This window comes from Hyperolius riggenbachi, chromosome 10 (genome assembly GCF_040937935.1).
Source record: "Hyperolius riggenbachi isolate aHypRig1 chromosome 10, aHypRig1.pri, whole genome shotgun sequence".
NCBI classification, from domain to species: domain Eukaryota; kingdom Metazoa; phylum Chordata; class Amphibia; order Anura; family Hyperoliidae; genus Hyperolius; species Hyperolius riggenbachi.
In genome coordinates, this window is record NC_090655.1 from 115,688,492 (window position 1) to 115,713,853 (window position 25,362).

At 44.7% G+C, this 25,362-nt stretch overlaps 1 protein-coding gene across 2 annotated transcripts in view; it reads right to left on the reverse strand.

Annotated features, from left to right (window-relative positions):
* MARCHF8 (membrane associated ring-CH-type finger 8) overlaps window positions 1-20,214 on the reverse strand; it is a 355,638-nt gene extending 335,424 nt beyond the window's left edge. The window contains exon 1 of one of the 2 annotated variants that reach the window (XM_068257609.1): window positions 19,940-20,214. The gene's annotated coding sequence lies outside the window, so the exon portion shown is untranslated. The remainder of the gene's footprint in view (window positions 1-19,939) is intronic. The other variant, XM_068257612.1, reaches the window with a different exon arrangement.
* Between the last annotated feature and the right edge of the window lie 5,148 nt (window positions 20,215-25,362).

Consider the following 25,362-nt stretch of genomic DNA (forward strand, 5'->3'; position numbering starts at 1 on the left):
AGTTAAAACACCCTCCAGTTCTTTTAGGCCCCATTCACACTTGAGCGTTTTGCCGCGATTTCGGCAAATTGCTCAAATGCTAGCGCTTTCTAAAAGCGCTAGTACAGTAAAACCCTATGGGCCCGTTCTTACTTGGGCGATTTGCGCTAATCGCTGCAAGTCGCCCAAAAAGGAGAAACACAAACGTGTCGCCTGCACCATTTTCAGGCAATTTCCCGTCGATCGCGACTCGTGCTGTAGAAGCGCTAAACGTGATCGCGGCAAAATCGCCGCAGTGTTCAGTGATTCTTCCGTGTGAAATAGCGGGGGAAAAAAAAAATCACTTCTGCTAAACGCCGGCGTTTTGAAGTGTGAATGGGGCCTTAGAGACGATGGCAGCTGAAATAGACTTCTTACGTTAAGCTCTAATATTAAAGACCATAAATGCTCAAGAATGTTGAGGTCTGGGGATTGTGGTGGCCAGATGATATGCTTAACTTTATTAGAATGTTTCTCGTGCCATTCTTTAACAATTCTAGCTGTATGGATTGGGGCATTATCTTGAAAGATGGCATTCCCCTTCGGAAACAGTTCTTGAACCAAAGGATGAACTTGGTTGTCCAAAATTCCTAAATAGTCTCGGCTGTTAATTCTTCCATGAAGGGAAATCATTGGCTCGGGGGATTTCAAAGAAATAGCACCCCCGATCATCACAGAACCCCCGCCATGTTTTACGGTTGGGAGAAGGCAGTCTGGATGAAATGCTTCTTTCGGCTGTGTTCAAACGTACACTCGGCCGGAGATAGGAAATAAAGTACACGATGATTAGTCATAGAAAATCACATTTTTTTCCACTGCTCGAGTGACCAATTCTGGTGGTTTCTAGTTCTACACCACTCTAAACGCTTTGAAACATTTGTCTTTGAGAGCAGAGGTTATCTAATTGCAGTTCTTCCGTGGAATCCAGATTTGTGCAGCTCCCGACTAACAGTTTTTGTGGAAACTGGGTTCTGTAGGTGTTCATTCAGCTCTGCAGTGAGTTTTAGGAGCCGTGGTCTTGCAAGCTTTTCTAACAATTCGATTTAGAGTCCGACGGTCTCTCTAAGACAACTTCGATTTTCGGCCACAACTGTGCTTTGCTGAGGATGTTTTTCCTTTCTCTTTCAAAGGCAGTCATTACTTTTGAGGCAGTACCTCTGGAATGCCAAGCATTCGGGCAGTTTCTGTTACAGTAGCATCTGCTATACGAGCACCAACAATTTGGTCTCTTTGAAAGTCTGAGAGATCTGCCACTTTTATAAATTATAACCAACTTTGGTTTAAATATCTGAAAATAAAAAAAAAAAAAAAAAAACCACAACATGTCAAGTTTTGGTTGCTTAAAACATATTCAAAGATTATGATGCCAAAATGTTAGGCGTTTCCATTATTTTTTCCAACCCCTGTGTATATACACAGTATATATCTACAGTGGCTTGCAAAAGTATTCGGCCCCTTGGAAGTTTTCCACATTTTGTCACATTACTGCCACAGACATGAATCAAGTTTATTGGTATTCCACATGAAAGACCAATACAAAGTGGTGTACACGTGAGAAGTGGAACGCAGATCATACATGACGCCAAACATTTTTTACAAATAAATAACTACAAAGTGGGGTGTGCGTAATTATTCAGCCCCAAGTCAATACTTTGTACAACCACCTTTTGCTGCAATTACAGCGGCTAGTCTTTTAGGTTGCTTTCACAGTGAGACGTTGAAGTCCCACGTTAGAGCAGCCTGTAACGCAGAGTAACGCACAGTAATGAAAAATCAATGGGCTGTTCACAGTGCCCACGTTGCGTTACATTGTAACGCTGCACGTTCTGGGAAAGTGCAGCATGTTATATGCAGCTTAGCCGCATTAGACTGTGTGCACATGCTCAGTAAAGTTTTTTTTAATATATGCTACCGGAGAGGAGGCGGAGAGAGTCCGCTAATGTAGCCAGGCACATGGCTACTTAATATTCACTGCACTTGCAGTGTTGTCTTCCTGGAGCGGCCGCTGATTGGCTGGCGGGACCACGTGATGCGGAGTGGAACACTCAGCATCACGTGGTCCCGCCAGCCAAACAGCGCCACGGAGACCACGTGATCGGAACGATCACGTGATCTCCGCAGTCTGTACTGCGCACAAAGAGCTGCATAACGCCACCAGGCGTTGCGTTAGGGGCACGTTATGCGAACATAACGTCCCCTAAAACGCAACGTCTTGGTGGGAAAGAGGCCTTAGGGTATGTCTCTACCAGCTTTGCACATCTAGAGACTGAAATCCTTGTCCATTCTTCTTTGCAAAACAGCTCCAGCTCAGTCAGATTAGATGGACAGCAGTTTTCAGATCTTGCCACAGATTCTCAATCGGATTTAGATCTGGACTTTGACTGGGCCATTCTAACACATGGATATGTTTACCATTCCATTGTTGCCCTGGCTTTATGTTTAGGGTCGTTGTCCTGCTGGAAGGTGAACCTCCGCCCCAGTCTCAAGTCTTTTGCAGACTCCAAGAGGTTTTCTTCCAAGATTGCCCTGTATTTGGCTCCATCCATCTTCCAATCAACTCTGACCAGCTTCCCTGTCCCTGCTGAAGAGAAGCACCCCCAGAGCATGAGGTTGCCACCACCATATTTGACAGTGGGGATGGTGTGTTCAGAGTGATGTGCAGTGTTAGTTTTCCGCCACGCATAGCGTTTTGCATTTTGGCCAAATAGTTCCATTTTGGTCTCATCTGACCAGAGCACCTTTCTCCACAGGTTTGCTGTGTCCCCCACATGGCTTATGGCAAACTGCAAACAGGACTTCTTATGTTTTTCTGTTAACAATGGCTTTCTTATTGCCACTCTTCCACAAAGGGTAACTTTGTGCAGTGCACGACTAAGTTGTCCTATGGACAGATTCCTCCACCTGAGCTGTAGATCTCTGCAGCTCGTCCAGAGTTACCATGGGGCTATATAAATATTTGTTGAGAAAAAACGCAGTTCTTTCTGTAAAAATTGAAGGGATTGATTGCACGTATTATGTCGGATTGCACAGTTGGTTTCCAGGTGAATGGAAAACAAATCTGTAATGATAGAGTTTGATGCTGCAAGTCAAAGTTGTGATTAATCCTGGCGCAGAAACGGAATTAAAAAAAAAAAAAAAAAAAAGTTGGAGGTTGAGCTTATAACTTACAATAAACTTACAATAGAGGGAACATTGTCATGGCAACAGTACTGTAAGCATACTACAGTTTAGACTTGCAAATTTGAGCAGTAAAATATGGAATTTGTTGGCTGCAGATCAAAAATGCTAAATCATTTTTTAGTACCTTACAGCAGAGTTTCCCAACAGTACTTGTTTTGCAGAAAACCACAAACATGCACAGGTGGGGTAATTAGTGTCTCAGCAGAGCTGATACTACCTCTGTGGATTTCCACAAAACATGCACTGTTGGTGGGCCTTGAGGACAGGGTTGGGGAACACTGCACAGGAAACCTGAACTGAGAGGGAAGCTGCCATAATTATTTTAAAACTATAACAGTTGCCTGGAAGTCCTGCTGTCCTTTAAGGCATCAGTAATGTCTGAATCACACACACCTGAAATAAGCCTCTGGCTAATCTAGTCAGAAACATCTGAGGTTCATGCTTGTTCATGGCCTATGGCTAAGGCCAGGGTCACAGTTAGCAGAATCGCATGAGTTTTCCCATTGAACCCATTGGAAAACTTATGAGATTCTGCCAAGTGTGACCCTGGTCTAAAAGTATTAGAGGCAGTGGATCAGCAGGGCAGCCAGGCAATGTGCATTGATTAAAAGGAAATAAAACATGACTCGCTTCAAAGTAAGAAAAATGGGTACTTTTCCGTTACCCAGGCGCATCCCGGCTAACAGCGTGTTAGCAGTAAAGCAAAGACATTTTGTAATATCAGCACTTATCCATTAGAGAAGCTACACACCCAGAACAAGGAATCTGCAGTATTCACCTATAATTTACCACATGAAATAAACCTGCTGCATTCTATTTTTATTGACCATATTAATATTCTAATAAATGCTGTTACCATAGCAGCACACAGTGTATGCCAGTTGGCTAAAAGTGTCAATTATCACAGGACGAGACTATTGGCAGAGTGTGTTAAATATACATTCCTTCTGCCAACCAAGTGCTAATTCACTTGACTGATGGTGTTATTCTCACTATTCACATCACCTTTCATACTGCAAGCTTACCTAATGAACACAGAAACTTTTCTTATCATCAAGAAACAATTGCCAGAAATGAATACTTTTATATAAATACTGTTAGTCATTTCTGTCTGACATAATATATTCTCTGTCTGAGGAGAAGCCATTTTACAGTGGGCCTGTATCCAGGACATCAAGGAAAGCATAGAGTCAGCGCTCAGCTGTCCTAACTGGCAAGGGTCTGTATGAGAGGAAGTGTAAAGGATTGTACTATTCTTCAGGTACAGCCCTACCACATTTAGGCCCAGTTATTTCTGATGCTTACGCCACCCCTCAGATTCCAAAACATGGACAAAAGGCTGAGGCTAGGTTCACAGTGGTCAGTTACATACCGCACACGTTATAATGAGCGTGAACTGCAATGGAGAGAGGCCACAGACTGATTCAAAGCCTGCGTGCAGCGTGTTGTAATAACGCCATCCGTTACAACCAGGGCTGTAGAGCCAGTACAAAAATCTTCAGACTCCAACACCTCAGTTCATGAAACCACCAACTCCTCAGTTTATGAAACCACCGACTCCAACTCCGACTTTGAGTACCCAAAATGGCTCTGACAATACTTACCAGGGCTGTGGATTTTGTACAAAATCATCCAACTCCTCTGTGAAATCACCAACTCTGACTCCGGGTACCCAAAATTGCTCCGACTGACTCAAACTCTGACTCCACAGCCCTGGTTACAACACAGTACTATGAACAGCCCCATAGAAGTGTATGGGCAGTGAGAAGACATGCAAAATTAGTCTGCAACACAACCTAGCATTGTGAACAAACCCTGAATCTGGAAAAATCAGACTAAACATCCCACCTGACCCAAATTATAACATCAGAGCTTGGTGAATAATAGCTCATCAGCACTGAACATCAGCTTAAAGAGGATCTGTAACGTCAAAAGATCCCCTGGGGGGTACTCACCTCGGGTGGGGGAAGCCTCCGGATCCTAATGAGGCTTCCCACGCCGTCCTCTGTCCCATGGGGGTCTCGCTGCAGCCCTCCGTGAAAGATGACGTCAATATTTACCTTCCCGGCTCCTGCGCAGGCGCTCTGACGGCTGTCAGCTCCGAACTACACGGAAATACCCGATCGCCGTCGGGTCTGCTCTACTACGCAGGCGCAAGTTTCCGGCGCCCGCGCAGTAGAGCGGACCTGACTGAGATCGGGTATTTCTGTGTAGTTCGGAGCCGAAAGCAGCCACAGCGCCCCCGCTGGAACCAGCAAAGGTAAATGTTGAACTGACAGTCGGGTCTGTCGCCGGCTGTACGGAGGGCCGCAGCGAGACACCCGTGGGACAGAGGACGGCGTGGGAAGCCTCATTAGGATCCGGAGGCTTCCCCCACCCGAGGTGAGTACCCCCCAGGGGATCTTTTTCATGTTACAGAGTCTCTTTAAAGGACAACTGTAACAAGAGAGATATGGAGGCAGCCATATTTATTTCCTTTTAAAAAATACCAGTTGCCTGGCTGTCCTGCTAATCCTCTGCTTCTAATGCTTTTAGCCATAGACCCTAAACAAGCATGCAGCAGATCAGGCTTTTGACATTGTCAGGTCTGACAAGATTAGCTGCATGCTTGTTTCTAGTGTTATTCAGACACTATTGCAGCCAAATAGATCAGCAGGGAGGTCTGGCAACTAGCATTGTTTAAAATGAAATTAATATGGCAGCCTCCATATTCTTCTCACTACAGTTGTCCTTTGAAGTATGTCTGAACTGAGAGGGAAAAGAAAGCTGACAAATGATTTCCTTTTAAACAAAGCAGATTGCGTGGCTGACCTGCTGAGCATCTGTCCCTAATACTCTTAAGGTGCGTACACACGGCCAACTTTTTCAAACAACTTGTCGTCCAACTTGTTTGAACGACTTGTAGTGCAAACAAGTCGTTCAGACATTATGTACACACTGACCAACAAAGCGGCTGATAAACTAATTTACATGAAGTTTAACCAACTTGATAACGGACTGGATAGAACAATTGACTAGATTAAATGACTGATCAAACGACTTGTTGTTTGAACATCTATAAGTTGGACAAACGATTAAAAGTAGTTTGTACACATGTACACACCTAACAGTTGTTTGAACGACAGTTGGTCCAACGGATCAGGCAAACCAGCTGTTATCAGTCGCTCGACAGCACGTACAGACGTCCAACTTGTCATTCAAACGACAAGTCGGCTGACCAGTTGTTCGAAAAGTTGGACGTGTGTATGTACCTTTAGCCATAGACCCTGGATAAGCATGCAGATTAAAGGTTTCTGACTAAAGTCTGACTGGATTAGCTGCATGCTTGTTTCAGGTGTGTGACCAAGACACTACTGCAGTCAGAGATCAGCAAGCCTGCCAGGCAACTAGTATTGTGTAAAAGGAAATAAATATGGTAGCCTCCACATCACTCTCAGCTCATGAGCCCTTTAATGGCAGGGAAATCTCACAGGACCTAGGAAACCCTATGGACATCAATGACAACTCGGGGTTTTCCATCGAACACGTTGAAAAATGGTAATTTGGGCGCTGGGTGAAACCACCATTAGAATATCGGTAAAATTACTTCTAGTATTGGGCACTGGCTAATACAGGAGAATGTGGGTAATTTCTACTATCCCTTTACCCCAAACCCTCTTTCCACACTAACCCTGCCCCTCTAGCTATTCCCAACACTAACCTACCCCCACCACAACCTCTGCCCTTTCGCTGCAATTAGTCATCAGGAAATAAAGCTGACTGGCACCCAAATTACGCACTGGGTGCCGCTATAGCCGCAACTAACATCAGTCAGAGCTATTTTTTTGGTACTTGGAGTCAGAGTCGGTGGTTTAGTCATTGGATGATTTTTGTACCGACTCCACGGTCCTGGTCTATGCAGTGCCCATTTTGCCAGTCTGTTGCAGATACCCACATTACCCTCTTGGCTTCTATCATCCAGTGAGAATTAGAAGGCTGTGATGCATCCTGGACCCCACCCATCACTGAATGACTAGAAGCCATACATTTACAAGGAGACCTGCAAACTACGTAATAGCACAGATCTGGGTACAGTGCAAGCACAAGTCAAGACATGGACTGTATGATTTATGTGTCGCATCTCCTTATATGGTCACTTAAAGGACAACTGTAACGAGAAGGAGATGGAGGCTGCCATATTTATTTCCTTTTAATCAATCCAAGGTAAGCAACCCTGCTGATCCATTAGGCTGCAGTAGTGTCTGAATCACACCAGAAACAAGCATGCAGCTAATCTTGTCAGATCAGACAATGGCAGAAACACCTGATCTGCTGCATGCTTGTTCAGGATCTACGGCTAAAAACAATAGTTACTCACCGGGTAACGTTCTTTCTAGTGATCCTCTGGGACAAGACTCCGAGATATCCACGCCCCTTCCAGGAAATATTTCAATCCCTCCCCTATAAAAGAAAGGCCATGAGAATCTCTCCTCAGTCTTAAATAATAACTGTCTAGAACTCTTCCTTTCACTTATTTATACTATGAACCACTCCATACAAAGTACAGAATTAATCTACTATACCCAAATCGGGTGGGACTCTTGTCCCAGAGGATCACTAGAAAGAACGTTACCCGGTGAGTAACTATTGTTTTATCCAGTGATCCTCTGGGACAAGACTCCGAGATGATAAGCAAGAATCAAACCTCAGGGTGGGTAGCAGCCTTCAGGACCTTACGACCAAAGGCTTGCTGTTGTTCTGATAACACATCCAACTTATAATGTTTCACAAAAGTGTTAAAACTTGACCACGTAGCGGCTTTGCAAATCTGCTCCGGGGTAGCACCAGAATTATGTGCCCAGGATGATGCCACTGCTCTAGTTGAATGTGCCGTAAAGGACAATGGGAGTTCCAGGTTCAACAAAGAATAAGACATAGTAATAGCTTTCTTAATCCATCTAGAAATAGTAGATTTGGATGCCGTGCAACCTTTATTTTTTCCCCCAAATAGAACGAACAAGGAATCAGACCTCCTGAATTCTGAAGTAATCTTGATATAGTGTAAAATACACCTTCTGACATCTACTAGGTACAGATCTTTATCTTTCTTTTTACTCCCCTGAACGTTAAAGGAAGGAATAACAATAGATTGAGATCTATGGTACTTGGACACCACCTTTGGAAGAAACCCTGGGTCTGTCTGCAACACTACCCTGTCTCCAAAGTCCTGAAAATATGGAGGTTTACAAGAAAATGCCTGAATTTCACTAACCCTCCTAGCTGTAGATATGGCAGTGAGGAACACAGTTTTAATTGTAACATGCAATAAATCACCCTGGTCCAATGGTTCAAATGGAGCCCCAGATAACCCTTTTAGCACCGACGGTAAATCCCACGGGGACACATTAGGTGCTTTTATAGGTACCTGTCTACTAATAGCTTTAAAAAAATCTTACCACCAAATCCTCCGTAGCTAATTTTTTACCTGTCATGGCAGCCAAGGCTGATACCTGCACTTTTAATGTGCTGACCGATAAACCTTTTTCCCAACCTTCCTGCAGAAAATCCAATAGTGCTGGAATAGAAAAAGAATCATAGGAGGAAGAATCTAACCAATGAAAAAAAGTTTTCCAATACTTTATATACATACTTCTGGTGGAATCCTTTCTACTTTTCAATAAAGTTTGAATAACTCTACTGGAAAGCCCCTTGCTCTTAAGCCAAACTACCTCAGGATCCAGGCTGCTAGTTTTAACTTTTCCACCTCCGGATGCCAAAGCTTCCCTTGGTACAGTAGATCTTTCCTGTCCGGCAGCTTCAGAGGAGGTTCCACAGCTAACTTTTTTAGAATTGGGAACCAACTCCTCTTTGGCCAAACCGGCGCAATCAGTGTCACCGTGGTGGAATTGTCTGATCTTACCATAACATGTTTGTTTTGTACAATGTTTTGTGCTTGAATGAGAGCTAACTTTACTGCCCTCAATTCTCGCCAATTGGACGAGAATTTCTTCTCTTCCTGACTCCACTGTCCCTGAAAGGCCTGATGCTCCACGTGAGCACCCCACCCCCAAGCACTGGCATCTGTTGTGATAGTTACTTCTCTGGGGTATACCCATAAATTCCCCTGGGACAGATTTCCCTTGTTCAGCCACCAGTCCAAATCCGGGATGACTGCTAAGGGAAGCATCACTTCTTGATCCAAGTTCCGCTGAGATCTGTCCCAGATCTTTAATAGAAAGGACTGAAGCCTCCTTTGGTGTGCTAAAGCCCACTGAACTGCTGGAGCTGTGGAAGACAAAAGTCCCAGAGTTCTCATTATCACTCTTAAGGAAACTTTTGGGTTCCTTTGTAGACAGGTTATTTCGTTCATAACCTTGTCTATCTTCTCCTGTGGCAAAAACATTTTTTGAACTGACGTGTCTATCATCATTCCTAAAAATTTTATCGTTTGAGTTGGTATCAATACAGATTTGTCTCGATTTACCAACCACCCCAGATCTGCCAGATACCTCAAAGAAGTTTCTAGATGTGCCTTCAAAAGCTCCACCGAATCGGCAAAAATCAAAATATCGTCGAGATAAAAAAATCACCTGGATAGCTTGCTCCCGGAGAGGAACTAACGCATCCGCCATAATTTTTGTAAAAATGCGAGGTGCCGAACTGATCCCGAAAGGAAGGCAAGTGAATTGGAAGTGACACAGAGTGCCTTCTAGAGATACGGCAAACCTGAGGTATCTCTGTGAATATGGGTGAATGGGAACATGCCAATATGCATCCTGCAGATCCAAATTGACCATGAACGACCCTGCTTCCAACAGATTTCTGATAGAGTAAATCGATTCCATCCTGAATCGTTTGTACTTGACCAACGGATTTAATTTCTTTAAGTTGAGAATCAACCGGAATTTCCCCGACGGTTTCTTTACCAGAAACACGGAAGAGTAGAACCCCCTTCCCTGTTCCGACCGAACGACTGGAATGATCACATTCTGATCTACCATGACTTTCAGAATTCGAGACAATTCCTGCGACATTGCCGCATCTACCGGATTTCTTGCTATCATAAATCTGTTGGGAGGAACGGAATCAAACTCTATTCGATAACCCATTTTCACAATTGCGCAAATGTAAGGGCTGGCGACTGAATTTCTCCACACCTCGCTGAAGTTCTTCAGTCGACCCCCCACTTGATGGTCATATGGATTTCTTATTATCCTGGGGCTTGATAAGAAAACTCCCCTTACCATTTTTGTTAAAGGACCATCCTTTCCTTTTAGACTGTCCTTGACGCTGATTACGTGGCCTATTGAAAGGACGTTTAGTAGGCTGCGTAACCTTTTTCTTTGGAAAGACCTTCTTTTTACTAGAAGTTCTTTCCAAAGTAGCATCCAATTCAGGCCCAAATAACAGATTACCTGTAAACGGGACTGAACATAACCTGGATTTAGAAGTGATACTTCCTTCCCAAGTTTTAAGCCAAACTGATCTTCTAGTAACATTGGCTAACCCAGCTGCTCTCGCTGTATACTTAATGCCTTCTGCTGATGCATCTGCCAGGTAGCTAGTGCCTTTAAAAAGTAGTTCTAAGGCCTCCAGAAGTTCTTCCTTAGAAGCCCCCTCCTGAATCTTATTTTTAAATTGATCCAACCACAACAACATGGTTCTTGATACACACGTAGAAGCTATAGTCGGCCTAAAAATAGCCGAAATAGCCTCCCATGTACGTTTTGAAAAAGCATCTTTGACAGAGAGGCCATCCTCTGCTAAAACCTTCTTAGAGCAGGGTTTGCAGAGTGTCTTTTCCCATTCAGCTGGCAATCTTGTATTGCATACTGGGCACTTTCGCTTGGATCCATCTTTTGCCTGCAAAACATGATCCAAATAGCCCACCATTAGAATGGAAAAATTTTTGCCCCGATAGTTCTAAGTATTTTACTATAGCGCAAGAAAAATACCTTAGAAGGACCAGCACCTTCCTCCCCCGGAGCCACAGACATTGCGACTGTCCTGTTCGCTCCACAGAGCCAGAGTGAGAGGAAGCCGGCGCGTCCCACCGCCTCCCTTATACTAACCCCGCCCTGGTTTCCGCCGGAAGTGACGTCAGAGGCAGCCGCGCGCGCGGCTATAAAACTTCCCCAGACCATACCCGATGGACCTTCTGTTCCGCTGATGCTGTCTCCAGCTGCGTGCAAGACAGCCCACCGCCACTTCCAACCAGGCCAGAGGGATCGAGGACGCCATCTCGCTTTCTCCCTCCTCTTAAGGGAGCAAACACGAGGCAAGGTAAGAAACCTTGATGCTGACAGACTGACCAACTCAGTCTCGGCAGCCCCCTACAAGGCTCCCCAGGCCCTACTTACCACAGACCTGGTTCACCCGAGGGAAAGAAAAACATCCTTCCCGTGCAGGAAATATTTCAAACTGAGGAGAGATTCTCATGGCCTTTCTTTTATAGGGGAGGGATTGAAATATTTCCTGGAAGGGGCGTGGATATCTCGGAGTCTTGTCCCAGAGGATCACTGGATAAAGTATTAGAGGCAGAGGATTAGCAGGGCTGCCAGGCAACTGGTATTGTTTAAGGCTACTTGCACACCAAGACGTTGCGTTAGGCGCTACGTTAAGGTCGCATAACGTGCACCTAACAACGTATGGTGCTGCAAGAAAGGATGGTAGAGTGAGCCGTGTTAGGCAGCTCTATCCCTATAAGGTCTCCCAGATTGGCGCTGATTGGCTGGCAGGACCACGTGATGCGGAGCGAGACACTCCGCATCACGTGGTCCCGCCGGCCAATCAGCTGCCGCCAGTGCAGTGAATATTAAGTAGCCATGTGCGCGGCTACTGTAGCTGGCTCTCCCCGCCTCCTCTCTGCCCCCCACTGAGCATGTGCAAACAGTCTAACGCGGCTATAGCCGCTCTAACGCCGTAGCATGCTGCACTTTCTGGACAACGTGCAGCGTTACATGTAACGCAACGTGGGCTGTGTGAACAGCCCACTTGTGTTACATTGCTGTGCTTTGGGGGAGCGTTACAGGCGCACTAACGTGAGCCTGTAACGTCCCTGTGTGTAAGCAGCCTAAACGGAAATGAATATTGCAGCCTCCATATCCCTCTCATTACTGTTGTCCTTATAAGCAAACAAGTGATGGATGCTTTATAATGCTATGCGAAACCAATGTCTTTTCTGGTAGGAAGGTTTACAGTATTACAACAGTTCACCCCTGAGCACAACACATGATGAAAACGAACGCCAGCTTTAGCATAACAGGAAATATTTATCATAAGTGAGAATTGTATTGATTCAGACCCCCTTCCTGGGAAAAGCATAAATAGAGGATGCCACGTACTTAACACATGGGGGGGGGGGGGGGGGGGGGGTGTTATAAAGGAAGTGAAAAGATTCTCTATTGTGGCCAGAAGAATATGAACATGCAGAAAGCAAAATGCACAACTCACAGTTCCTCTTCCACAATGACTTGTCTGAGCTGTGCATGACCTGCCTCCGTGCCGACAGACTTGTGCATCACAGACTGCTGTAGCAACTCACAGTGCACAACACCAGCACATCTAAAGCTATGCACTCATCACAAGATGGATCGAAGGGATCCACGGCGACAGGACGAAAGAGGATTCCCCAATCCAACTTTCGCAACTGCGTACCACGGGAACAACTGACGCAAACCAGATTTTAAACGATCGCAGTAATTTGCGTGGGAGTCTATGGGAACCTGAATGATTGCTTGTTCACTGATCCAACATGAGGGTCGCGATTGTTACGTGTCACTAAACACAAAAATGTACCCACGATTGCAAAACTGTGCAAACAATTGTCACAAAAAAGCTGCCCATCATGAAAAAAGTCACAACAAAAATTGCTATGACATTTTAATTAAACATCCAGAGAGAGAAACATACAAAACTGATGCCAACTGTCAAAAACTGGACACTCTCTCCCCAACCCCCTCCCCACCCCCCACAAAAAATGTATGTGTGAACTAGGGATGATCACCAGATGCAATTACTTGTGATTCAAATGAGACTTAATCAGCGCAAGTGTGCGGCGGGGGATAGAAGGGGTTATTTACCTATAATTCCGCCATGTGTTTCAAAGAGCTTTTAGGTGTCCTATTGGTCGTGTTGTAAACCTCACAGCGCCACACTTCCTCCTTCAAGCCGGAAGGAGGAAGTGCGCTGGTGTGAGGCTTGCAAAGCGACCAATAGCGTGAAAGCTCTTTGGAACGTAGGGCGGACGGCAGAATTATAGGCAAATAACCCCTTCTATCACCACCGCACACTAATTAAGCCTCACTCGTGATTACTCATGATTGCATCTGGTGATCATCCCTGGTGTGAACCTAGCCCTAGGGGGAGGTTTTTGTTTATAGATTTGTTAAATTTGTCCTCGAGTCGCTTTGAAATGCATGTCCAGTCTCCACTACAGTTCACACACATAACACGTACATTATGCAATGCACATGGTGTGAAATCACACTACAGCTGTATACACATTACCAATTTTAATTGGCCAATCACTGGCTAAAATTTTACCACCTCCATGTGGTACTAGGGCCTACAGATTTTAAAGAGACTGAAGCGAGAATAAATCTCGCTTCAGAGCTCATAGTTAGCAGGGGCATGTGTGCCCCTGCTAAAACGCCGCTATCCCGCGGCTAAACAGGGGTCCCTTCACCCCCAACCCCCCCTGCAAAATCAACGACCAACTTGGTCACAAATTTTGCTCTTCCTGGAGGCAGGTCTAACGGCAGCAGCTCTGCCTCTCAGCGCGTCTATCAGCAGCGCATCGCCGCCTCTCCTCCGCCCCTCTCAGTGAAGGAAGACTGAGAGGGGCGGGGGAGAGGCGGAGGTACACGTCTGATAGACGCGCGGGAGGCAGGGCTGCAGCGGTTAGCCCTGCCCCAATGCGGAAGCGCTCCCCCGCTGCACGGAGGGGATTTGGGGGATCAGGGACCCCCGTTAAGCCGCGGGATAGCGGCGTTTTAGCAGGGGCACACATGCCCCTGCTATCTATGAGGTCTGAAGCAAGATTTATTTTCACTTCAGACTCTCTTTAAATACTATAAACAGGTTGTATAGGTAAGCTCTCATTCTACACGGAAAGGGTAGAAGTGTTCACTGCGATTTTTACCATGATTTTCATGCAAGTGTACGGGAGCGCTTTTTAAAAAAATAAAAATAAAAAACGCAGAGCTGACGGTCAGCAAAGTGCTCTGCAGTGTGTCTCAGGCCTACCTACCCTTTTATAAAGTGTATGAAGTGGTGTGAGACTCAGGCCTGCATCATATACTATGCCCACCCCTTCCTGCCCAACTAAGCTACTCCCACTGGCCAAGTAACACCTCTATTCTTGTGATATCAATGGCAAGACAAATGTGCATCAAACTTCTGGGGCCCCAAGTAGCTGGCCATTGCAACTTTTTCCACATGCAAAAACATATTCCTGATGCACATCATAAAATCAATGCTAAAGGTATACTTTAGAAACATATTGCAGGAGAAATCCATGGAAAACTTGTCTTGCAATTTTGCATACATTTAAGGCCTTATACCATAGAAAGATAAAAAGCCTCATATGCAGGGAGGACTGGTGCAATTACGCCAGCGCTTTTGTGGTGTACACTGGCCCTAAAAGATGGGAGAAGAGACAGAAAACCTGGTAAACTGACCATACCCCTTAATACAGTACAAAGTGCATTGATGTGTTGTAATGGCAGCCAGACCAGTCACAGATTAAACTGTTTTAGTACAAAGTGCTGTAACTACAGTATAACCAATCACTAACTGGATTGCTTTCCTATGCTGTCAACATCTGATTTCTAAATAGTTACAGGAAGTAACAAAATCACACTGAAGAAACATGGCTGAACAGTTATTTACCATACACAGACAGGTGCTCATGGATCAAAACAAACACCTGAGAACAAGATTTTCCACACTGCTTGTGTACTCTTCCCTTTGACACAGCCAAATAATATACTCAAAAGTACCAATACAGTAAACCCTACTGATTTATCGCATCATGGGCCTCATGTTAAATGTGATTGGTTTCTGTAGACTGGCACAATTTACACATAGGAATGGCACTCTTGTAAACAGGGCTTTGGGTACAAAAATCATGCAACTCCAACGCCTCATTTTGTGAAACCACTGACTCCGACTCCAGGTACCCAAAATGGCTCAGACTCCTCGACACCGACGCCTTAGGCCTCTTGCACACTGCAAGCGATACCGATTCTGATTCCGCTTTTTAATTGGTTTTTACATCCGATTCAGATTCCAATTTGCAGTGTGCAGGGAGCAAACTGCAAATCGGAATCGGATGTAAAAAACGATTAAAAAGCGGAATCTGAATCGGAATCGCTTGCAGTGTGCAAGAGGCCTAAGTCTAATACTTACCAGGGCTGTGGATCTAAAACAAAAATATTGTCTGACTCCAACTCCTCAGTGTATGAAACCACCGACTCCAACTCTGCAACTACGACTCCACAGCCCTGGTTGTAAAAACAACATTTTGGCATCCAAATATTTTTGTTTTTCAGCTACAGTAGAGCTCAATACTCCGGAGTCTCTTACCAGTAAGAGTGTCTGTTCTTACCATCAGCAGGGATGCTCACCGGATGAAGGAGTTTCCTTCGGATTTCATCCAGGTAATTAAAGTACCTAAGCGGGTGTGTGAGAGAAGGTTAAACTTACCCAGCAGGTATCTTCTTTAACCCGTCCCACTCTGCGTTCCAAGCCGCGGTCACATGATTACAAACACTTCCTCCTTCCGGGTTGAAGGAGGAAGCGTAGTAGTCACGTGCTGTGGATTGGAACGAGTTAAAGGGACTCCGAGGAGTAGTTAAAAACGACATCGGAACTTACCTGGGGCTTTCTCCAGCACACTGTAGGTCAGGAGGTCCCCCGGCGTCCTCCTGGCTCCTCTCCCGGACCCTCCACAGAAATCACGACCGGAGACACCGGGATTGAGCGTCGGGCTGACACTTCCTGAACGATGACGCTCGTCATCACGCCGGCCACTACACGTCATCACTGCGGCCGGCATGACAGTACTGCGCATGCGCGGTTTTCTAACTGTAAACCGCGTATGCACAGTACTGTCACGCCGGCCGCTGTGATGGCGACGAGCGTCATCGTTCAGGAAGTGTCAGCCCGACACTCGGCCCCGGTGTCGCCGATCGGGATTTCTGCAGAGGGACCGGGAGAGGAGCCAAGAGGACGCTGGGGGACCTCCTGACCTACAGTGGGCTGGAGGAAGCCCCAGGTAAGTTCCGATTTTGTTTTTAACTACTCTTCGGAGTCCCTTTAAAGAAGATGCCTGCTGGGTAAGTTTAACCCCCTCAGGAGCTTTAATTACCTGGATGAAATCCGAATGAAACTCATTCAGATTTCATCCGGTGAGCATCCCTGATCATCAGCTATTCAAAATAAAATACACATAGTTTATTTACTTGGACAGGGCAATATGCAAAAAATGGTTTCATAACACCTGTATGTGGTTTGTCAGAAGTCAGGTTTGCCACATAAGAATAACTTTCTGACAGCAATATTTTGCATAATGTGCTTTTTAAATATCAGCTAAAAAACATTATAAACCACCTGTCTAGTATTGAGCAGGTCACCAAACCTTGTTTATTTCTTGTGTGCCACCAAAACAGCATTCACAGGGCACACACTCTACAAAATCTCAGGTGTCCTGTGGTAACTGGCACCAAGGACATTAACAGCAGATTCTTTCAGTCCAGAAAGATTTCAGGTGGTACCTGCATTGGCCCCCCTTCTTCAATTGCCTTACATGGGGTGGTTCAGATGCTCAAGACCCCATTGTGGACGCTTTCACAGAAATTGATCAAAAATGGCCCAGGGAAATATGGGTGCACCACGCGCCACCATAGGCCATAATGAGAATTACGGCTCTAGCAGGGCTCAGACAGTAGTTTGTGTGCCATCAAAAGAGAGCCAAAATTACTTAAAAAAAACAGCATAATTCGGCCGTCATTATTGCTGGCAGCAGAATTACATCTTACCCCCTAAGTCCATGTAGTACTGGAGGGTGAATAGTAATTAATGCCGCTGGGAACTTTGCAGGAGCAGGGCGAGCAGTTTTTCGGCTTCACCCTCCTCCCTAACTTCCTAGGGTTGTTTTTTTTGCATGTATGCCGCTCCCAAACCTCTCTCATGGCCAGCATTGTGATTTTCATTAATTTTGTACTACAATAGCTTCAGGCTAGGGATGGTTAAGGAGGTGCAAGTCATTTTGATTACATACAGGATTTTGCAAATGTATGCAACTTGAACTGTAACTTTATGAGCATTTGATTGGTCCTATTTCAAGCTGCATACAAATGTTGCATAATCCAGTTTTAACTTGGAACAATTTGCATCTCATGGACCACCCCTACTTCTGGATAAGTTCACCTTATTGCGTAACGTCCAAGTGCACATTATTTTTCATGGGGTGAAGATTGGTAAGGTGCTCGACAATATACACGTTATCCAGGAAAACCTGTAGAAAGTGTGTTTGGATAATTTTGGCAGTTACAACGCAGAGGTGTAAACATACCCATACAGTTGTAGAGTCAGTGTAAACACATGCAGTAACATGCATAGAGTGAATGCACCTTTTCTGTGGCATTGCACCACACTAAATCTTGGGCACCCATAACCCAGTCACTGAAGCTCTGTATATATGCTCAATCCCCATTGCTAGAAAAGATAACAATCCCTGAATGGTTTGCAACACACAAACAATGTCGGAGCACAGTTGAATTAAAAGATGGTACAACAATGTTCACAAATCCATTACAGAAGCAGAAGTGTGCAATTAGCCATGTTAGTAGTTTGGATGGAGTGATAGTTTGTTATTAAATACAAGCACCGATCCACCGGAACAGATCAGTCAAATGGACAATAAATTGCTGTCTTACCTTGGTGGGACACTTTTTATTTAATATAAAATGTAAGTACTACCCAATGTACACCAATAACACATTACAACTGCTTTCATGAATACGCTCTGACCCTGTCTATTAGTCATCACCTTTTAACAGTCTGCTTCCAACACACAACTTTATCTCAGTTAGGTTTCCAATAGGTTGTATTAAACTACGCCCACTCTATTTGACCAATTACAACACTTCCTGCTGTAAGAGTATGCTGCAAATAGAAAACTGTTCCCTATGAGGTTTCCTGCTGGCTCACCTAAAGTGGACTAATGCCTACCTTTGAACAGCAACAAGCAATGGCAGAGACAGGAGGTGGTGAGTGATGTTCCACATCCTGCTGTCTCTGCTCTTGCTTGCTGAGGTACTAAAGTAATGGTAATAAGTCCATACAAAGAATGGAACCAGGGCCGGATTTGGGCTATGGCCTAGGGCACCACAGGAGCAAGGGCGGGTGGACAGCAGTCTAAACTGGTGCAGCATTTGCAAGCTTGCAAATGCTGCAGTGCAGGGAGATTGCGCAAGTGCCTGACTGCGGTGACTGATGGAGATGGAGGGGAAGATGAAGCTTCTGTACTGGAGATGAGCGGAGAGGTCAGTGACACCAATGGCTGCTGTGGCCTGGAGACCAGCTGCCTACCTATACTGAAGCATGGAAGGGGAAAGACAGGGAATAAGGGATTCAGCGGGCTACCTATACTAGAGGGAAGGAGTCATCTGGCTACTTATACCGGATGGGGGGGGGGGGGGGGGTCATCAGGCTACCTATACTGGGTGGAAGGGACATCTGGCTATCTGTACCGAAGAGAAGGGGTCATCTCACTACCTATACTGAAAGGGGGGGGGGGGCAGCTGGTGACAGCGGCCTAGGGCAGTAAAGAGTACAAATCCGGCTCTGAACAGAACAACCCCATACGGTGCAGCCCTAATCAGAGTTTCCTGAGCAGCTTCCATGCCAGGCAGTGCACTATTATAGGGTAACTGCACGCCTCCGAAATCAGCTGTCCGTTGGCTGTTCTTGGAGACAAAGTTCTACTGTGTACTAGCATGATGGTGCAATATTGGCATGTCATCAGAGCCGGGACAAGGTCCTCCAGCACCCAAGGCTGAGACACCAAAGTGCGCCCCTCCATCCCTCCCACCCAGCCATCACACACTGATTGCTATTAGCCTAAGAGGCGCCACAGGGCCCACAACCTCCCCAACACCTTAATATCTAGTTATCTGGCTTGTAGTCACTGCCATATATCCCCTTTTCTTATTTCTTTCTGCTTCAAACACAATTAGGAATGACAGCTGAATGAATTCTGCGCCCCCTCCTACACTGCGCCCTGAGGCTGGAGCCTCTCCAGCCTATGCCTCGGCCCGGCCCTGCGTTAAGGAGACGCAAACAATTTAGGGCATACCGGCATAACAACATTTGACAGGTGCTATGGTAATGAGAATCGGTGCTATTCACTTCACCTGTCTGTGGTGTGGCTGATCAGTGAACACACAAACTATACAAAGCAGGCAAGAAGCAATCCCCAATCGTTAAACTTGCAAAGTTAGCAGAAAAACATTGAGGATGGGATTGTTTTCGGTCCCGATGGAGCTATGTAAACAAGGGCATACAATACAGGTAACAACCAACCTTTAGCCAAACCTGTCAAAGCAAGTCAATGTCAGATCATCATCAGATCACCTGCCCACAAACTACAGTGCTTTAATCGAGTAACTTCATACATTGCACAGTGCATGCAAGTTGCTATATGTAATCTATGTGCAGAATATGTCAGCATGCAGTAATAAAGGAATGCAGAAACCTGAGAGATTCCAGTGGCAGTGGTACGCTGGAGACTGCAGCTCCCCGGCTGCAGAGAACAGATCGCCTGTCTATACAGCAAAGGGGAACGGACGGAACTGCAACCTGTTCAAGACTTTCTCCGCTTGGTCTTTGCTGCCATCCGTAGTGCCGAATGCCAGCGCTGTCAGCGGCTCACACAGGCAGTAGCCCCGAGGCAATCAGCTCCAACCAGAGGCCGTCACAAGCCAATCAGCTGCCCGAGCGGGGAGTGCAGCTCAGGTGTGTCTGTTGACAAGCAGCAGCCAAGTCTTCTACCACGCCCACACTGGACGCAGCAGCCAATCACGGATATGCTTTCCTTTTTAACTCGTTGCCTTATCGAACACAACAGTTCTTCCTTCTTGTTTTTTTATAAAGGCATTACTGCCCGCAGAGGGCGCTAATGATAGCTAGCAGAATATGTATAGGTTAGGGCCGCGCTGCTTTTTATTATGAAACACAATATAAGATCGCTGCTATAATTTAAAGCAAACATGAAGCTAAATTTTAATAATAACAAAAACCATACCTATGGAGAGGGAAGGCTCAGGGCCCTACAGAGCCTTTCCGTTACGCTACTAGTCCCCTCGTTCCAGCGCCATCACCGCCATTCAAATGTCCCTGCGCAGGAGGCTTCCAAAGTCTTTGGGAACCCATGCGCTAAACAGGCTCAGTACTGCGCCTGTGCGAGTGCATGGTCACACAGGCGCAGCACTGAGCCGTCCGCCTTGAGGAGCACTCGAGCTCCCAACAAAAAGCATCAAAAAAGGGCGTCGGGGAAAAAAGGACACGGGTGTAAACGATAAGCAGTAATACCGTTTATAAAAATATTGTGTTGTATTTCGTTTACAAATAATGTTTTACAAATTTAGAAATCATTAAATAATTTGTATGAAATCGCCAATTGTGGAAACGTTAATCTTCCCTGTTTCAAAAGTGAAACTTATAATTACGTTTGCTAAAAAAAGATAATATATGTTTAATCGTTATAATTGTATATTATTGTGAATAACCTTCATTTATCGTTTCTTCTTATAATAAAATCTGAAAATATTGTTTATAATGATGATATAAATATAACTACGTTTGTAATAAGTGTTGTAGAACATTAGTAAGTATTACTAAAATTTTACTAAAACTATACCTAACTCTACTCTCACACATAACCCTCCCTGTACCCATCCCTAACCCCTAGACCCCCCTGGTGGTGCCTAACCCTAAGACCCCCCTGGTAGTGCCTAACCCTAAGACCCCCCTGGTAGTGCCTAACCCTAAGACCCCCCTGGTGGTGCGTAACCCTAACCAACCCGCCTGGTGGTGCCTAACCCTAACCACCCCCCTGGTTGTGACTAACCCTAACCACCCCCCTGGTGGTGCCTAACCCTAAGACCCCGTTCACATTCCAAACATGGACGGCCATGTGTACGCAACGCATGCGAACGCACGCCATCCGCGTGTGTATGCATTGCGTGGCTGATCCACTCACTGAAAAGTAATTGGGACAGCCACACGTTTTTGCAAAAAATGCGTGCAGCGGGCGTTCCCGGGCCGCACAGGTCAGAAACGCATGCAGTGTGAACATCAGACAGTGCACTCTATGCACTGTCTGATGTCGTGCGTGTCGGCCTCCTGCACGCGTTTCCAAAACCCTACTGGACGGGGCCTAAGAACCCCTGGTGGTGCCTAACCGTAACCATCCCCCTGGTGGTGCCTAACCCTAAGACCCCCCTGATGCTGCCTAACCCTTACCACCCCCCTGGTGGTGACTAACCCTAACCACCCCCCTTACTGATCGCTTTATTATGTGGATAATAATGTTTTACAAATAGTGACTGTAAAAAATATATTGCAATTTATGTTACGTACTGAGCGCTTTATTTTGTGAATAATAATGTTTTACAAACATTAAGGGATAACATTTTAAATAATTTTATTGTGTGGATAATAATGTTTTACAAATAGTGACTGTAAAAAATATATTGCAATTTACGTTACGTACTGATCGCTTTATTTTGTGAATAATAATGTTTTACAAACATTAAGGGATAACATTTTAAATAATTTTATTGTGTGGATAATAATGTTTTACAAATAGTGACTGTAAAAAATATATTGCAATTTACGTTAGGTACTGATCGCTTTATTTTGTGAATAATAATGTTTTACAAACAGTAAGGGCCCATTTCCACTATCACGAATTTGCATGCGTTTGCCGCATGCAAATTCGCATAGCCAATACAAGTGGATGGGACTGTTTCCACTTGTCAGGATTTCTGAGCGTTTTCGTCCGCGTCAAAAATTTGCATGGCAGAGCCATCAGAATTCGCATACCGCTATGTGGGTATATGCGAATTTTCATGCGAATTCGCATGGAATCAATTGAAAAGCACACAGGCACTGCCATGGTTAAATTTGCATGCAGCGTCATTCGTGCGAATTCGCATGAAAATTCGCATACAAACGCATGTGAAATTCGCATCCGCATGCAATTTTTTTTCACGGCGATTCACACCGCACAAGTGGATATGGGCCCTTAGGGATAACATTTTAAATAATGTTTTAGTTCAATACGATAAATATGTTTAGTATTTTTATAAACGTTATTCATCACGGGCGCATTTTCTAAACTTAAATAATCACAAGCACAGTTATAAAACATTAAAAATCTCTGGGCGCCCTTTGTAAAACGTTAATATTCTCCGGCGCCCTTTTTTCCTGTGTGGCGCCCATTAAACAATATTTATTATGGAAGTGAATGGCGGCGCCCTTTTTGTCCACCAGCTGCCGGCGCTCCTATGGTAGCACAAAGCAGTCTTTGGCCCATCAGTCGAAGAATGCTAAGGTGAGTGACGGCGCTGGAACAAGCGGAGCTGGAGAGGAACAGGAAGGCTCTATAGGACCCAGAGCCTTCCCTATCCATAGGTAAGTATATATTTTTTCTTATTTAAATTTGGCTTTAGGTTTGCTTTATTTTTAACCCCCTTGGCGGTCTGATTCTTTTTGGATTTTAGGGTCTAAAAGCGGTGCAATTTTTTCAAAAGCTTATAGACCCTAAAATGTTGTTAAATGTTATGATTTTCGCGATAGAGGTCTTTTAACTGCTTCACATAATGGGAATCTCATAAATCCCCCCCCCCCCCATAGTACCCCCAATTACTGGCTTCTAATCAGTTCCTCATTAGTACCCCTCATAATTGTGTACCCATTACTGCCCTTTCCCCTTCAGTGTGAGTGTACTGTACTAGCTGGAAAGATTAATATTGTTACATTATAGATCTCTCTCTCTCTCTCTCTCTCTCTCTCTCACCTACTTTTGGTACTTTATCAATTACAAAATATTATACAAGATCCAAACAGTCACGGGTCTTTTTATGAACAAATAGTCTTTTTAATTCTTCTCAATATAAATTTCTTCAACATACAGGACAGACATGCGGATTATTTTCGGATTTCCAAATCGCATAAAGCTTCCTCAGAGGCACACAACATATATATATATATATATATATATATATATATATATATATATACACATCTGTTAAAAAACATAATATAAATTGTACAGATAATTACATACCAATCAAGATCTATGCGTATATCAGGATACAGCGGCCAATACAATAAAAGCGATCTTACCAGAAATGAACCCTCAACAAACATAAGTCCGCGAAAAGATTTTCAAAAAATAGTTCCCATAAATACATGCCAAACTCAGTAAAAAAAACCTAACCTTGCCATCACCACAAATCGTGTGACCATACGAGGTATAGGATAGTTAGTCCCATATGTATATGTATATATATATATATATATATATATATATATATATATATATATATATATAGATAGATAGATAGATAGATAACAATAACAATAATATTTATATAGCGCTTTTCTCCCTGGGGACTCAAAGCGCTGTGATCCTGCATTATGCAGTCTCAAAGGCTAGGGTAAAGAGGTGAGTTTTTAGCCTTTTTTTTAAAGCTGTCCAGAGAAGGAGCCTCTCGTACTGATTGTGGAAGTGAGTTCCATAGAGTAGGGGCTGCATAGGAAAAGGCCCAAGCACCAAATGTTAAGTGTATCCTGGGAATAACCAGCTTCATCTTGTTGGCAGAGCGGAGGGTGCGTGGAGGGGCATAAAGTTCCAATAGATCCGCTATGTATTTAGGTCCCATGTGGTGTAGAGCCTTGAATGTCAGCAGGCAGATCTTGAGTGATTCTCCATTTTACTGGCAACCAGTGAAGAGTTTGCAGTACTGTGGTGATGTGTGAGCTGCGGGGGGCATTGGCTAGGAGTCTGGCTGCAGCATTCTGTACTAGCTGTAAGGGGCGCAGAACCTTATCTGTAGATCCGATGAACAGGGCGTTGCAGTAGTCTAGGCGGGAGGATACAAATGCATTAACCAGGACAGGTAGGTCTTCAGCTGGGATAAGGTGTTTGATTTTCGCTATATTTCTTAGATGGAAGAAGGAAGACTTGACGACAGCTGATATCTGCTGTTTGAGTTTTAGATTTCCATCCAGGATCACCCTAAGGTTTCGCACAGAGTCTTTATACTGTACAGTATCTCCCCCAATTGCTAGTTTGAGGTGGTGAGCGTTTTGAACTTTATCCATCATGTGTGGACCGCCTACCACCAACACCTCTGTTTTGTCAGAGTTCAGCCTCAGCCAGCTGGTGTTCATCCAATTTTGTAAATCCACTAGACACGCATTTATGGATGCTGATGGGTCTTGGGTGCCAGGCTTGAAAGACAGATACAGTTGTGTGTCATCTGCATAACAATGGTATCCTAGGCCATAGTTCTGGATTATTTTGCCCATGGGAGCATGTAGACTGCAAAGAGTAATGGTGATAGTACAGAACCCTGTGGAACTCCATAGGGAAGTGGCACTGGATTAAAGTAGTGTGTGCCCAGACATACTTGCTGTGTCCTGCCAGATAGGAAGGTCTGAAACCAGCTAAGAACAGTACCCCTTAGGCCACAGTAATTCTTCAGTCGCTGGATTAGTATTTCATGATCCACAGTATCAAATGCTGCAGACAAGTCAAGAAGAATCAGAATTGAGCAATCACCCTTGTCCCTTGCAGTAAGTAGATCATTCATTACTCGGACTAATGCCGTTTCAGTGCTGTGCCTTTTCCTGAATCCTGACTGAAAAGTATCAAAGATGTTGTTATCTGTAAGCCTGGCTTCTAGCTGGTTGGCGACTGCTTTCTCGATAACTTTTGATAGGAATAGTAAGTTCGCCATAAGTCTGTAGTTGGTTACAGAATCAGGATCTAGTGATGGTTTCTTCAAGAGGGGTTTTATGATTGCTTTCTTTAGTTCTTCTGGGAAAAGTCCACTTTGCAAGGAGCACTGAGTGATTTTGTGAAGTGCTGGCCTGATCAGCTCTGGG